Source organism: Puntigrus tetrazona, unplaced genomic scaffold (assembly GCF_018831695.1).
Source record: "Puntigrus tetrazona isolate hp1 unplaced genomic scaffold, ASM1883169v1 S000000001, whole genome shotgun sequence".
Taxonomy (NCBI): domain Eukaryota; kingdom Metazoa; phylum Chordata; class Actinopteri; order Cypriniformes; family Cyprinidae; genus Puntigrus; species Puntigrus tetrazona.
This window is the reverse complement of record NW_025047681.1, coordinates 361,112-377,942: the sequence shown is the minus strand read 5'-3', so window position 1 is coordinate 377,942 and position 16,831 is coordinate 361,112.

Below are 16,831 nucleotides of genomic sequence, written 5' to 3'. Positions count from 1 at the left end.
AATGTTGCAAATGCCAAGACATTTTCTTCATCTTTGGTGATGTGAATGTCGTCACCTGTAAACCAAACAAAGCCATTATGGGGTTAAGCTGAATTCTTAAATTAAATGCAGAGTTTAAAATTTCAAATATTGAGTACATGACCAGAACATATGGGTTAAATCTGCCTTAAATGCTCTGCAACGGTCACAAGTTTTATTTATATTTAGGTATATTTTAGCCAGTTTGGTTTCACTATAATGAATACGATAGAGAACCTTCATCTGAATCAGATTAAGTCGTGCACAAGATGAAGTGTTACTTATTCTATCAATAGCTTTATCCCAAGTATCTTTAGATTTGTCAATTCTCAACTCTACTATCCATTCTGTTTTGATCTTCTCTAGTGATGTATCAGGAAATGTCATAATTGGAGTTATATATGTTGAAAGTAAGTCTCTTAAGGCATACCGGGGTCTTAAGAAGCAAGTCTAATACTAATACATTTGTGGGAACACATCACAATGGGCCTGAAAAAAATCTTTTGAAGATTACATTTTTAAATAAGATCAGTATAATTAGAAAAAACATGATCAATGTAAAAGTCACTACATTTAACTCTACCCAAGTCCTTTCTGCTTCACACCATTCTATGTAGAGACTGAAACCAATAAATAGCCTTTAGTAATAGTTGAGCAAATTCGGAAACGCATGAGTCCTCAAATCCTCTTTAGGTGTTTCATGAAACTCTCTTCATATTCTTGGCTTTTTACCTCCAACATATTTATGGAAAATAGAATTAATTTCCTGGGGATCTACTGTAGTCTCTTGTGATGTTTTCCTAATCTTTGGAAATAAGCCGAGATGCTGATTTACTTCTTAACAGTTGAGCAAGAACCACATCACGTTCAGTTTTTCTGATAATATTTTGTTTTAAGACACAATTTTTCTCTGGCCTTAGCATACTGACTGTGTTTTCTGTATAGATTCATTGAGTTTCTCCTGTGTTTTTTTTTCTTTCTTTATTACGTAAGGCTTTATTTCTCCTCTTATTACAACTTCAAATATCTCCCATGATAATGATGGTGATATAGAGTCTGTTTTATTAGTTAATAGAAAACTGTCCATCGTAAAAGTAAAAAGTTATGTTTCACCTCCATACTGGCCGTGTTGGATAGTTCTAAGTAAAACAGTAAAGAAATAATCTAGTCATATACCCAGCAAGAATCTGAGACATTTTAAAAGAGGTACAGTTTGGGGATCGACCTTGGGGATCTGAAATAGTTTCAGATGCAGTAAACTGTACTTTCTTATGGATTATAACGGCTGCACCTCTAGCCCTATGGTTGAAGCTAGAATGGTAAACCTGGCCAACACAACTTTTTCTAAGTGGGTTATGATCTTCCATACGTAAGTGTGTTTCTTGTAGAAAGGCTATTTCTCTTTTTAGTCTCTAAAAATGTGTAAATATTATACCCAAATATAAATAATATAAAAATACCCATTTTTTTGTGAATGTATTTTAATATATTAAAATGTTTTTTGATGAATGTGATTTAAAGCTGATTTTTTTAGTGTAACACGGACCTTCAGAAATCATTCTAATATGCTGGTTTGCTGCACAAGACATTTGTTAAGATTTTATTTAGCACTTGACATCAGAGATCCAAAGGTGGATGCAGAAAACACCAAGAAAAGGGGTATGCCTGATTATAAATGACCTTATATGTACAACTAACTACAACAAGAACAAGGGGGCTGAGCTAAGAATCAGTGGTAGTCAATGCTCTTCCAGGATTTCCATGAAAGACTAAGCTTCTCCTGTGGGACCATCAGAAGCAACAGGTAAGGTTTCCCTCAAACCACCCTAAATTGTCTAAAAAGCCCATCATTGGTTCATTAGGTGGATCAGGGACAACAAACTTCTGTTGAAAGCGGTCCCCATCCATTCCTGCTTCTGTGTTGGACTACAAGCGAGTAGATTTGCAGAAGTGTTAAGGTTTTGTATATTGACCTGTGGCTGTGTTTTCTTTTCGCACACAGAAACAGGAGGTATTAAAAGCTAAAAATGTAGTTTCCTCAGTTAAAATAGCAATGTACAGTTGAACTTGGAAACATACATATGTTATTTCAGATGGCTTGTGAGTTTAGCATGATATATTCAAAATCATATAAACAGTTAAATAAGTTCACTAAATGTTTATGTAATATCAGACAAAAAACATCTTGGACAAGTATTGATGAGAACATCACATCATGAAATAGACATCAGTGATGATTTGTGTAGCTATATAGTAGAATTCACCGTTGTCAACATTGCAAATGTAAATAAAACCTTATTATTTTGAAGGTTCCAATAAATTTACAGTACATACTCTTAGCACCGATGAGTGAGTACTTGTGAAATTAAATCCCTACTTAGCTGGCGCTACTGTACAACATGGTTTAGATGGTGCTCATGCGGTGGAGAAAACTGGCCATTAAAATTCAATTCAATTATGTAAAATACTGAGAAATGTTTACTTGTTGTAAAAGTTCATACTTTACTCATATCATTCACACTGAATCACTCGAGCTTTAAATAAAAACTCAACGATTCTTTAATTGAACAAGAATCAGCTTTGACTTCATTAATAGGAATTCCTATATATTTCTTTAGTATCTGTGCATTTCTTAACTTTCTCTTTATTCTTTAGCGTGAAAACAGCTGTAATGTATGAATACTGAGCACAAAAAGAACGAGGTGAAGTTCCACGTCGATGTATAGACTTAGATGACCGTCCAGAGATAATTTGAGGACAGATATCTTTCATACAGAGTTTCAAAATGAATTCAACATGTTTGGATTGAAGACGAAACAACAATACACACGGTGGCAAATGTAACGAACATCAAACAAACGCAATATACAATGATACACCTCTTGTATTTAATAATCACCTACACAAATAAAAGTATTATCTTGTATATTACGCGGGGGAAAGTGCCTCTGGACTGGCAGATGGGGGTGGTGGTTCCTCTTTTTAAGAAGGGGACCGGAGGGTGTGCTCCAACTATAGGGGGATCACACTTCTCAGCCTCCCTGGGAAAGTTTATGCCAGGGTACTGGAGAGGAGAATCCGTCCGATAGTTGAACCTCAGCCGATAGTTGAACCTCAGCAACCTTCGCATTGCCGGCATTAAGTCAGACTGGTTTCCAGTGCATGTTGGACTCCGACAGGGCTGCCCTTTGTCACCGGTCCTGTTCATTATTTTTATGGACAGGATTTCTGGGGTGCAGTCAGGGGCCGGAGGGGTCTGGTTGGTGACCACAGGATAGCTTCTCTGCTTTTTGCTGATGATGATGTTGTTCTGTTGACTGCATCTGGCCAAGACCTACAGTGTGCGCTGGGGCGGTTTGCAGCTGAGTGTGAGCGGCAGGGATGAAAATCAGCACCTCCAAGTCTGAGGCCATGGTCCTCAGTCGGACAAGGGTGGCTTGCCCCCTTCAGGTTGGTGGGGAGCTCCTGCCTCAGGTGGAGAGTTTAAGTATCTTGGGGTCTTGTTCACGAGTTAGGGAAGGATGGAACAAGAGATTTACAGACGGATCGGTGCAGCTTCTGCAGTAATGCGGTCGCTGTACTGGTCTGTCATGGTGAAGAAGGAGCTGAGCCGCAAGGCGGCTCTCGATTACCGGTCGATCTTCGTTCCTACTCTCACCTATGGTCATGAGCTTTGGGTCATGACCGAAAAGATGAGATCCCGGATACAAGCGGCCAAAATGAGTTTCCTCCGTAGGGTGGCTGGGCGCTCCCTTAGAGACAGGGTGAGGAGTTCAGTCACTCGGGAGGAGCTCGGCGTGAACCCGCTGCTCCTCCACATCGAGAGAGGCCAGCTGAGGTGGCTCGGGCATCTGTTCCGGATGCCTCCCGGATGCCTCCCAAGGGGCCCGGGGAAGACCTAGGACACACTGGAGGGACTATGTCTCTCAGCTGGCCTGGGAGCGCCTCGGTGTTCCCCGGAAGAGCTGGAGGAAGTGTCTGGGAAGAGGGGAGTCTGGGCGTCCCTGCTTAGACTGTTGCCTCCATGACCCGGCCCCGGATAAGCGGAAGAAAGAAAAGAAGAAAGAAGAAGAAGAAGAAGAAGAAGAAGAAGAAGAAGAAGAAGAAGAAGAAGAAGATCTTGTATATTAGTTTGCGGTGTTTTCTTTGTCCCACACACTATATGCATGTTCTTTAATGTCTATCTTTTTTAAATGTTATACCCCAGTACCCCTAGACCTACGTGGGGTCGTAACACCAGTATTATTGATTTTATTCAAACAGAATTGAACACCAGTTATGAAAACAGAAAATATTAATCCATGATTTCAGAAAACCAGATTATGGCGACAACAGAAAAAAGTTCGCCAAGAGCCAACACGAGGGCTCTCAGATCTTGATGATAGTTACAGATAAAAGATCTGCGCTAATGATCTAGAACCAACACTGAGACATTCAGATCAACTAGTGTATAATCCAAACACAAATTCAAAGAAAGAGCTATAACAAAAAAAAGAGACCGGTTTCAGTACGTAGCCTTCTCTAGACTGGGAAAGGAAACACATTTTTTTTTGGCTTAATTTTAAATACTTTCTACAGACAGAAGACATTGCTATGCGAAAAAGTTTACACCCATGTACACAAAAAAGTTTATGGTTGCCAGGGCCATTTTCAACCATTTAAACCAGGCTTGTATTTTAGGTTCCTGGACGATATTAAAGGGGAGTATGGATGCACTCCAAGGAAGATTATGAAATTTACAGGTCTTAACACCAGAAGTTTGAGTTGGACAGCGAACAGGTCAATTTTCTAGATGTTGTCACCTACACAGCAAAAATTGGAGAGTTGAAATTTCAGTATTAAACATTTCGAGTTGATTTTAACACCAAAGAGTCATTTTAACTAGTCACGGTTTGCTATGCTCGTTCATTTCCATTTAATTAAAACAAGGAATCAAATTATTACAGTGTGGCCACTATTTCATTAAAATGCTAGACCAAATTAATAAATCGAATGAGAATTTTCTTTTACCAAGCCAAGTTTATTGTCAGGACTAGCACCGTCGATGGCGTGATTAGCTAGCTAGCCAGCTACTGAAGCTGTGTAAAACTTTTACAAACTTTTACAAACTTAAAGTGATTATATATAGAATAGAGCACATTTAAAAAAATCACCTGATGCGTTTATATAGTCTTTAAGACTTTTATATCTTTAGACAGTACTTTTTTCCATTGGCGATCATATATTTTATTTTCTTAACACATTTTGTGGTTAAATAATCAGCACTGTAGATAAAGTACGGAGCAGGGTGCCAGCAACCTGACTAATGATATATATGTACATTGTGATATTACTGCATAAACGATGTTGTGCATCCATCCATACAGTATTTTTCATTTACACCTATTTACAATGTCAAACTCTTTTGCATGTTCCAGGTAAAATTTTGGTCAAGATAAAGTACAACGAACAGCAGAAGTACGTGAAGCTGGATTGCATTGAAGAGGAGCCATGTTCAACTTGTTGCTCAGACTTCAACTGTTGGATGTTCCTTAAGTAAAGGTGTTTTTAAAAGGACATTTAGTACAAACACACACGCTAAACCTTCCAACTTTGGGAAATCCTCTTCCTGGGATGTATTCTAAGATCTTTTGTTTTGAAGTAAAAATTGGGTCAGACTGCGTGTAGTGAATGCAAGCGGGACAGAAGTGAACACCCTTCAGAAACCTAAAGCACTTAGCAGGACCTTTTGTAGCTGGTCACAGCAAGTTCTTCAAAATATAATCGAACATCCTCTGATTTATTTTTTTAGACCAGATCAAAAACAAGAACTGTTATATTTGTGGCGACTCAGAGACTCAGGATCATTTATATGAGTGGTGCTAATGAACTAATCCGTATCCAGGGCAACTAACAAGGAGAAGGGTGTGGCCAATGAGTGTCCATGACAACTAGCAAGCAGGGCAGCAGCGGGAAAACAGGAGGAAAAAGGCAACAAAACTACAAACTAAAAGTCTTTGTTACACCCACAGAAATGTTCATAAACAAGTAAAGACTAAAACTCATGCAGAACTGAATCAATGAATAGATCAGTACATTGAATCACAGCAATCTGTGTTCTTAATCAATGATACAAAATCACTTCTTCTATAACATTCATAACTGAATACATTTCTGTCTGTGTCCTCTTTTACATGTAAAGTGAATTATCCTTTTAATAATAATCAGTGACGTACACTTTTCATGAATGAGTCTAAACGCTATTAAGGTGAAACACTATTTCAACAATCCATTATCAAGGATTAAACTCATGAAGACAAATTATTGAAGACCATGGGTGAAGCGTGGTCTTCTTGGCAGATCTAAGTGCTCCCCTTTTGGGACCTAAAGGCACGATTCACCTAGTGTCTTTCTCTGCCTGATTGCTCCTTGAGGTTAAGTGCTGCCTCTTGGAGTCCTGAGTGTGGGGTTTAACCTTCTCAGGTTCAACAGTGAAGACCAGGGATGTGGAGCATGAAGCTTCACCTGCCTCCATTGCTCCAAACCACTGCACTGATGTGAGGTTCATATACAGACGTGGACAAAATTGTTGGTACCCTTTGGTCAATGAAAGAAAAAGTCACAATGGTCACAGAAATAACTGTTATCTGACAAAAGTAATAATAAATAAAAATTCTATAAATGTTAACCAATGAAAGTCAGACATTGTTTTCAACCATGCTTCAACAGAATTATTTAAAAAAATAAACTCACGAAACAGGCATGGACAAAAATGATGGTACCCCTAGAAAACACTGAAAATAATGTGACCAAAGGGACATGTTAATCCAAGGTGTGTCCACTAATTAGCATCACAGGTGTCTACAACCTTGTAATCAGCCATTGGGCCCTATATATATGGCTCAGGTAATCACTGTGTTGTTTGGTGATATAGTGTGTACCACACTCGACATGGACCAGAGGAAGCAAAGGAAAGAGTTGTCTCAAAGAGATCAGAAAGAAAATTATAGACAAGCATGTTAAAGGTAAAGGCTATAAGACCATCTCAACAACTAGATGTTCCTGTGACTACAGTTGCACATATTATTCAGAAGTTTAAGATCCATGGGACTGTAGCCAACCTCCTGGACGTGGCCGCAGGAGGAAAATTGATGACAAATCTAAGAGGCGGATAATCGAATGGTAACAAAGAGCCTAGAAAGACTTCTAAAGAGATTCAAGGTGAACTTCATGCTCAAGGAACATCAGTGTCAGATCGCACCATCCAAATCGTTGTTTGAGCCAAAGTGGACTACATGGGAGACGACCAAGGAGGACACCATTGTTGAAAACGAATCATAAAAAAGCAAGACTGGAATATGCCAAACTACATGTTGACAAGCCACAAAGCTTCTGGGAGAATGTCCTGTGGACAGATGAGACAAAAATCGAAGTTTTGCCAAGGCACATCAGCTGTATGTTCACAGACGAAAAAATGAAGCATATCAAGAAAAGAACACTGTCCCTACTGTGAAACATGGAGGAGGCTCTGTTATGTTCTGGGGCTGCTTTGCTGCGTCTGGCACAGGGTGTCTTGAATCTGTGCAGGGTACAATGAAATCTCAAGACTATCAAGGAATTCTAGAGAGAAATGTACTAGCCAGTGTCAGTCTCAGTCGCAGGTCATGGGTCTTGCAACAGGACAATGACCCAAAACACACCGCTAAAAACACCCAAGAATGGCTAAGAGGAAAAATTGGACTATTGTAAAGTGGCCTTCTATGAGCCCTGACCTCAATCCTATTGAGCATCTTTGGAAGGAGCTGAAACATGCAGTCTGGAAAAGGCACCCTTCAAACCGGACACAACTGGAGCAGTTTGCTCATGAGAGTGGGCAAAATACCTGCTGAGAGGTGCAGAAGTCTCATTGACAGTTACAGGAAGCGTTTGATTGCAGTGATTGCCTCAAAGGTTGCGCAACAAAATATTAAGTTAGGGGTACCATCATTTTTGTCAGGTCTGTTTCATGAGTTTATTTTTTTAATAATTCTGTTGAAGCATGGTTGAAAAACAATGTCTGACTTTCATTGGTTAACATTTATAGAATTTTATTTATTATTACTTTTGTCAGATTAAAGTTATTTCTGTGACCATTGTGAGTTTTTTCTTTCATTGACCAAAGGGTACCAACAATTTTGTCCACGTCTGTATTCAAGCTCCTCAGATATTGGAGAAGAAATCTCCATTGTTGCCCACCACCACCCTGCAGTGAGGACAGAGGTTAGCTCTGAAAACAGGGTGCAACAACAATCAGCCTTATAAATGTCCCCTTTATGTAGCTACACTACAAATGTGAATAACTAGGTCACTTCATCTTAAAAAGAACCACACAGACCACAATAATTTTGCAAGCCATTGATAGCTCAACGTTTAAGCTTTCCAATCATCCTCTCAATTACAGACCTTGTTGCGTTCTTTTGTCATTCCTACAGGTGTAAAAAAAAAAAAATATCCATCATTAGTATTAGCAAGCCACAATAAACTTTTTTTAATACGATTAAAAAAAAAAAGAATATGACAAGCTTCAAATCTTTTTAGGTCAGCTTATGTCAAATTAATTACACATCAAAGTTGACTGTTAAGATTATGACATACTTGTAGAGCAATATGTGGATTAATGAAGGGTGTGATGATCCTGATCAGGAGACCACTGTAGATCCCAGTCTCAAAATCTCTCCTGATCTTGCTCTCTTCCAAAATTCTGAAGTGTATACTCCTGGTGATGATGCAATGACGTTTCTGGAGAGATTGTCACACACTAATTACACATTTAATTGAATGGTAGTTTTTCACATATTAATCTTTGTAAATGCGGGGCACCTGACTTCTGATTAGATATATTATACCACTTACTTAAGGAAAACCTGCTTACGAAACAAAGAGATTTGAATGGTATCTTGTAGACGATTAAAACTGCCTAAAGACCAGTTTCTAAAATCTCCATTTTAGCTCTGAAGCCTTTGTCTCTTTTAGTAGACCACAGCTACCGAAAGAACTTGCTTACAGTTATTATAACTCTGCGGCCATGGAGGAGTTTCTTATCACAATTTTCCTCAATATCCAGGGAATTTAAACTTCTTGTGGGGAAAAAAATATCATGCTACGGCATTTGGTTTAAGCCTATCCATTGTGTCCTCTAAGTCCTCTTTTATTTGCTCTGGTCATCATATCAATAATTTATTTTCCAAGTTGTGTATTCTGAGCTGTCTAGCTCACGGAGTGCAACCATTTATGTCATTAGAACAATGGTGCACCCCACAGTCCAAAATATGTATAAAACTGTGTAAATTTTTTTAATAACATAAAACATTCATGGGGTTTTCTCGGGCACTTAAGCTTCCTGCCCTTTTATCTCCCACCTCCTCACCCTGGCTTCATCAGTCTACAACCTTGAAGACCAATTAGTTCTAACTAATCCCTGCCTCCAAGATCTCAGTGTTTTCTACAACAACCTAATTGACTCCCTATTGATATCAATTATTCACAGACGCCACCCCTTCAGTAGGTTTTCAGAGGGGTTCTACTGCAGCCCTGGTTCGCCTCAACAACCCAACTTTTATTAAACCTTCCCCAACCACTAATATCTTTAGTACACTTCAAGCTCTTCTTAGCCGTTTACTGCATCCATAAACACAGTTCTCATTCACCTGGCCTTATTTGGATCCCAGCTAGCAACCAATTAATTATAAAATTGCCAAACATATTTCTGTAAAGTAAAATCAAATAGGTGATTTCCTCTCTCATTTCTCCTTTCAGAAATTCAGGATTTTGGCTCCAGCAGCGGAACCCTATCCATCCCAGTTCCTCCCTATTCACATCTAATATTCCAGTGAACCATCTCCCAGAACCCTGAAATCTTACCTGACTGCTTGAAAGTGCTTTAAATCTTACCACGCCAGGTATAACCTCCACTTCCCTTCAAATTTCAATTTTGGACCGTACAAAAATCTGTCACTGCGGTGGCCAACTCAAGCAGGAGCATTGCACCCACCATTGTGGAGATCTCCAAGCAGAGAAGATCGCTCACACATGCTGCTTTTAAGAGGGAACCCTGGGATCGGAAGTCCGTCGAAACTCTGGGCCCTCTCCTGACAGCATGCCAAACATGCTTACTTTTACTCTGATTAATTATATGTCAGTGCAAACTCGTGAAATGTTGTTTAGCTATAAACAAATTTTGTGAGGAGCACACACTGATAATTAACATGGCTGGCTTCTCGTTTCCTGAAGCCTCCTTTAAATTCTTGATGTCTCGTTCAGAGCATCCTCTAGCACACTGTAAAAGTACTACACCCACAAAGTAGTTTTTATGTCCTATAAATAGTTGCAGTCTAGTTAATTTGATTTGTTTTATACTAAAAGGTATCAATATACTTCCTCTTTACTTAAAATATATCAGTTTTTTTATATAACAATATAGTTTAAATAAAACTATTGCCATTTATTTGAGTAGTTATTGGTATGAGGTGGTTTTTGTACAAGAAATCTTATGAAAGTGAGTTGACATACTCAAATGATCAAAACAGCTGTCGATGTGGCATGTGCGTTCATCAAACGTAAACATTTTAAAATATTTAAGTTGCTACGGTGCCTTTTTTTACTGGTGGGGAGTTTCCCAGGCAGATGCAGCATCTTCCTCATTTCATCGACTGATTAACACGGTAAGTTGAGCAAATTTAGCCGAATGATTAGTGATGTAATGTCACACTAAATGATATACTCCGCTAGGAAACTGAGGTTAGGTTTGCAAATTGTACTGTATAGCTAGTTATTCTGCACAAATGGCAAGTTGGCTGCACAGTGTTAATCAGTTACGTTAGTCTTTGTAACGATCGGCAGACAACGACGGTTGATATTAATATGAAGTGCTGTAGTCATGCCTGTGTGTTTTAAAGCTACAATTTTAAGACTAAGGGCACATACGGCAACAAAGTTAAGAATTAAATTTCATTCTTGCTTGTTTCATGCTTTAAAAATAACTATATAATGAATATGTTCCTTTAATGCTTGACTTCATGATTTTCATTTGATTTAAAACTAATTTGTATCTAAAAATGTCACGTTCTTTAAACATAACACTCTTGGTATGTAACTAAGATGATATGCTTCTCTTTACAGATCTCTGCAGAGTTCCTGAGAATCAGTGGCATATCACTTGAGATCCTAATGGGAAGTATGGTGGTCTCTGTATCTGCTGCATGTGTTGAAATCTTGATGTTAGTCAGTTGTTAGGACATCCAGAGACTGATCATAACCTTTTACAGCGATAGAATGGTTGAAATACAGAAGTTCTTTTGTTTGTGCTACTGTCATCAGGGTGTGAATTTTGATCAGATTACATTTTTGACAGGATCCATCTGCCTCTGTGGAGAAAAGGACAGAAGTAATATTACAGTTTTCATTACACTTAAAAAGGCTGCAAGTTGACTTAAAACATCTAATGCAGCCACTTGCCTCACTTTTCTAGTTAGATCTAAGTATTACTTTTTACAGTGTATTTATAATTGCATAATTATGAGATTAATGTTATAAATACAAAACTCTTTTAGATCTGAACCTAAAACCATCAACTGGTGTTCATGAATGAAAGACTGAGTCATTCAAGTGATTCTTTCAAAATGACTGAATCCTTCAGGAGAGAATCAAATGACTGTTTTTATGAATGGCTTAGATCTTTGTTTATTTTTAGTAAAACAAACATGAAAAAGCACAAATTATAATAATGGGGTAGAAAAGCTTATTTTCTAAAAAAATAAAACCCATTTATCTTTATTTTGCTTTAAACATCCTGGAGTTAAGATCTAAAATAAGATATAAAACATACAGTATTCAAATAAATGTAACGCTTTTAATATATTTTTAAGTTATAATTTCTTTCTTTCATTTGTAATTTTTTTTATTGAAATACTTCACAATGTTTCTTTTTATACTGCTGTTTTTAATTAAATAAATTAATCCTTGTTAAGCACAATACTTATTATTATGAATTATTATGTAGTGTTTAAAAAGGTCTATACACACTTTTTAGTGACTGTGATTTTATGCTTCTGCCAAAAATTCCTCTGAGACAGTTTCTATGGACCATATTGTAGAGGTTTGATTTGACGTCATTCACTATAATAACCAATAAATATTCAAAAGATGCCACATCTGTGTGTCTATGTGCCAAAACACCTCTAAAACCAACCAAAACCAGTCTAACTGTAACATTGAGTATGAAGCATAACCTAATAAATATATAATAATAATGTTCCATTAATGTCCAATCTGTCTTGTAAGTGCACCTATTATTTATAATTGTTTATTAAAAGTGATTAGGGTGGTTTATTTTTCTATTATCTGTTAATGTTCAGGGACAGGAGGAGAGTTTGTATTTGTAAAGAGTCACTGTTTAATATGGTGCTTAACACTTAATAGTATTCACAGGTTCTCTGCTGAGTTCCGAAGTTCTCAGAGTTCCGCCACTGTTGTGACATCATAATGGAGGCAGCACTAAACTGCTCTTCTGACTGATTGTCTTCTGTTGGTGTGTTAGGAGTGAAAGGATCGACAGCTACTTTCGTGACTTTCTGCAGAAATTGACTAAAAATACTGAATTCACTTGCAGCGTTCAGTGTCCACAATGGCGCTGTTCAGCAGTGTTTTTAGACGACTTTTTGAGTGTTTTGCTCCTCTCTTGCGCAGAAGGGAACCCCTTTGAGAGCACAGCAGTGTGCAGCGCAAGAACGGGCGGCAATAGAGAGAAACTTCCTGAGGCTTCGTTGACGAAGGCTGTCGAGAAACGCAGGCCTTCGACTTCACTGCTAAAAATAAGAAGCGCAGGAGGAGACGCCGCCAGGTAACTTACCTGAAAAATGCTGTAGAATGATTTTTCACTCAGACATTTCTAGTAAATTTCACAATCAATTACAAAAACAACAACACACTGAAATAGTATTGTCTTGTATATTGTACTCTGTATTCACATACTTTTACAGCACGGAGAGAAAAAGAAGCAAAGAAAGGTGAAGAGAAAGATGAAGAAGGAGAAAGAGAGCAAGACCTAAAAAAGAAAGAGAGCTTAGCCTTGAAAAGATAACGGATGAAGGACATGTGCCGCAGAAAAACGAGTCTGCCGCTGAGAAAGCTCCACTTCTTGTGGAGGTCAAACCTCTGCAGATTCTGGTCTGGCCTCCAGAGAGATCTTCCTTCTTGAAGACACTAGAAGAAGATCTTCCAGTGCTCCCAATGATCTCTGAAAACCTTCCTCCACCTCCACCCATGTATCCTCAAACGCCAGGTCCTGCACCAGAGGAGGTGTCTCTGCCATGTTCTCCTCTTCTCGTGAGTTCTCCCAAACAGCTGGCGGTCGCTCCAAGCCCAACTCCGGCATCTGATGAAGATGTCGATCTGCGGTGTTCTTCAACTCAAGAGTGTCCTCCCAGTACCGTGGACTCTCTTGCGCCATCGACATTGAAGATGAGGAGAACAAGTATGTGGAGTACACAGGAAGACCTATCAGGCCTGTGACTTCCCCCAAGTCTGAAAGCCCCGACTTCTGGAGGCTGAAATGAAACCGAGACCGAAGACTGCTTGGTTAGAGAGTGACAGCGAGGAGCTGGATCTAGCGTGGTCGTGTGAAGCGCTGGAGATCCTGGGGTGTGAGGAAGAGGACGATAACCCTGATCAAATGGGAGACGCCAAGGTTATGGAAGGGCATCTGAATGATGCCTCTCAGAAAAAGGAGTTGACGAGCTGTTCTGTGTAAGCTCTCCTGAAGGTCCTGAAAATGAGTCCCAGCATGATGTGAAGATCCAGGAAAAGCCAAAAGGCAAAATAAAAGTGGCACCTTTTCTGTTCACCTGGGCAGAATGGAAGGCCAAGAGAAAGGAAGAGAAGAAAATCAGGAAGGAGAAGGAGAGAAGAGAAAATGAGTTGCTCCTTGAACTCTACACAAACGATCCAAGCTGGAGTACTTGTGGAGCAACATGAACAACCACCAACCGCTCCTCTGAATGAAGATCATTGTCCCTTCCCAAACATCTTCTCCTTTACCCTGCTGCTCAGTCCTGTGTACAAATAAAACTAATGTGCAAACTAAAAGTTGAAAGATCTGTGCATGTTTCTGACTTTTAAAACATAAAAACATGTTTAATGTTTAATAGGAAATCATGTTTGAAGTGAAAATAAAAATATTTTATAATCAATCAAAACCAAACAAAGATTAATAGAATGCAAGAAACCATACCATATGCTATGATGTTTTTGACAAAAACAAAAACTTTTTTATTTAATGTCTCTCAGAGACTGCTGCGCATTCATTTTAACGCTAAAAGAACGGTAACTTGTAAACAAAATGTCACAATTAATTTAATTGACCTCAGAATAGATAGACGTGTTTGATCTCACCGCAGGAAGTGTGTGTTTGAGCAGCCTAATTAGTAAAGACTGTTCATTTAAAACCGTTAATTTATGAAAGCAGACAGGTCTTTTAAATCGCCATATTTGAGTATAATGAACACTGAAAAAATAATTCTGAGTGTAAGTAAATGTTATGTAATTAAAAAGTGTAATATTAACAATACATGTTACGTTTATAGCTTTACGTGAAAATACCTAGTTTTTAATGAATCTACATTTGTTCAAAACACAAGACCATGTGCATTTTTTTCTTTACCAAATTTCTATAAGTAATTCCAGCCAATCTTTTTAGGCACACACACACAACAAACAATAACCTTGTTTTATTTACTCAGTACAAAATAATTCGCTCCTTCGTGTCGTTGGTCTGTAAACCCAGCGCATTTCATATGAGGACCGTTTATTTCAAACGAAGAGGATCACGCAGACTGAGCTTAAAGTAAGTAAGAGTAAAGTTAGTAAAGTAACATTAGTTGTTTAGTTAGCTATATCGTTACCACAGTCTTTACTGTTTTAGAATTGTTGTGCAAGAACTAGGGTTTGTCATTGTCATTTGAAGATATTATACCCAAATATAAATAATATAAAAATACCCATTTTTATGTGAATGTATTTTAATATATTAAAATGTTTTTTGATGAATGTGATTTAAAGCTGATTTTTTTAGTGTAACACGGACCTTCCAAAATCATTCTAATATGCTGGTTTGCTGCACAAGACATTTGTTAAGATTTTATTTAGCACTTGACATCAGAGATCCAAAGGTGGATGCAGAAAACACCAAGAAAAGGGGTATGCCTGATTATAAATGACCTTATATGTACAACTAACTACAACAAGAACAAGGGGCTGAGCTAAAAATCAGTGGTAGTCCAATGCTCTTCCAGGATTTCCATGAAAGACTAAGCTTCTCCTGTGGGACCATCAGAAGCAACAGGTAAGGTTTCCCTCAAACCACCCTAAATTGTCTAAAAAGCCCATCATTGGTTCATTAGGTGGATCAGGGACAACAAACTTCTGTTGAAACGGTCCCCATCCATTCCTGCTTCTGTGTTGGACTACATGCGAGTAGATTTGCAGAAGTGTTAAGGTTTTGTATATTGACCTGTGGCTGTGTTTTCTTTTCGCACACAGAAACAGGAGGTATTAAAGCTAAAAATGTGGTTTCCTCAGTTAAAATAGCAATGTACAGTTGAACTTGGAAACATACATATGTTATTTCAGATGGCTTGTGAGTTTAGCATGATATATTCAAAATCATATAAACAGTTAAATAAGTTCACTAAATGTTTATGTAATATCAGACAAAAAAAACATCTTGGACAAGTATTGATGAGAACATCACATCATGAAATAGACATCAGTGATGATTTGTGTAGCTATATAGTAGAATTCACGTTGTCAACATTGCAAATGTAAATAAAACCTTATTATTTTGAAGGTTCCAATAAATTTACTTAGTACATACTCTTAGCACCCGATGAGTGAGTACTTATTGAAATTAAATCCCTACTTAGCTGGCGCTACTGTACAACATGGTTTAGATGGTGCTCATGCGGTGAGAGAAAACTGGCCATTAAAATTCAATTCAATTATGTAAAATACTGAGAAATGTTTACTTGTTGTAAAAGTTCATATTATTTTACTCTCATCATTCACACTGAATCACTCGAGCTTTAAATAAAAACTCAACGATTCTTTAATTGAACAAGAATCAGCTTTGACTTCATTAATAGGAATTCCTATATATTTCTTTAGTATCTGTGCATTTCTTAACTTTCTCTTTATTCTTTAGCGTGAAAACAGCTGTAATGTATGAATACTGAGCACAAAAAGAACGAGGTGAAGTTCCACGTCGATGTATAGACTTAGATGACCGTCCAGAGATAATTTGAGGACAGATATCTTTCATACAGAGTTTCAAAATGAATTCAACATGTTTGGATTCAAGACGAAACAACAATACACACGGTGGCAAAACTAACATCAAACAAACGCAATATACAATGATACACCTCTTGTATTTAATAATCACCTACACAAATAAAAGTATTATCTTGTATATTACGCGGGGAAAGTGCCTCTGGACTGGCAGATGGGGGTGGTGGTTCCTCTTTTTAAGAAGGGGACCGGAGGGTGTGCTCAACTATAGGGGATCACACTTCTCAGCCTCCTGGGAAAGTTTATGCCAGGGTACTGGAGAGGAGAATCCGTCCGATAGTTGAACCTCAGCTTCAAGAGGAACAATGAAGGTTTCGTCCTGGACGTGGAACACTGGACCAGCTCTATACCCTCTTCAGGATGCTGGAGGGTTCCTGGGAGTTTGCCCAACCAGTCTACATGTGTTTTGTGGATCTGGAGAAGGCATTCGACCGGGTTCTCGTGAGTGTCCTGT